We start from the raw sequence: 480 nt of genomic DNA, 5'->3' as shown, positions 1-480 counted from the left end.
TGTGTGGTGCAATTCATTCTGCGGACAGTGGCACTAATGAGTAAGCCAAGTGCTCATGCCATTCCAGCTGCACCTTCACACGCTGCATTCTTCAGTCCTTATCTCACCAGGACTCATGCAGCCAGCTCATGCAGTCTCTGTCCAGCAGATGTGTTTTCATCACCTGGATGTCCCAGAATGGGAAAGGGGGTGGTAGGAGGCAAGGCTGGAGGAAGAAGGAAGAAGAGGGCTGAGGAGCTGAGCTGAGTCAGGGAAACAGACCATGACAATAAGGAAGACGGAAGTGCAGAGTTCCAAGGAAGACACAGAAGGCATCTGCACTACCACCCCTCCCCCTGACTTTGAGGCCTCTGAGAAGGTGGTGTCTAAGCTTAGGAAAACTTGAGAGTTAGCCAGCCAGAAAGGGGAGAGACATGGTCCCAAACACAAGAAATAGCACGAGTTGTGTTCTTTCTTTCTTCTTTCCTTCTTTCCCTTCCT

This window comes from Sapajus apella, unplaced genomic scaffold (assembly GCF_009761245.1).
Source record: "Sapajus apella isolate SASKATOON/1434 unplaced genomic scaffold, GSC_monkey_1.0 scaffold10, whole genome shotgun sequence".
Lineage (NCBI taxonomy): Eukaryota > Metazoa > Chordata > Mammalia > Primates > Cebidae > Sapajus > Sapajus apella.
Note: the sequence above shows the minus strand (reverse complement) of the source record.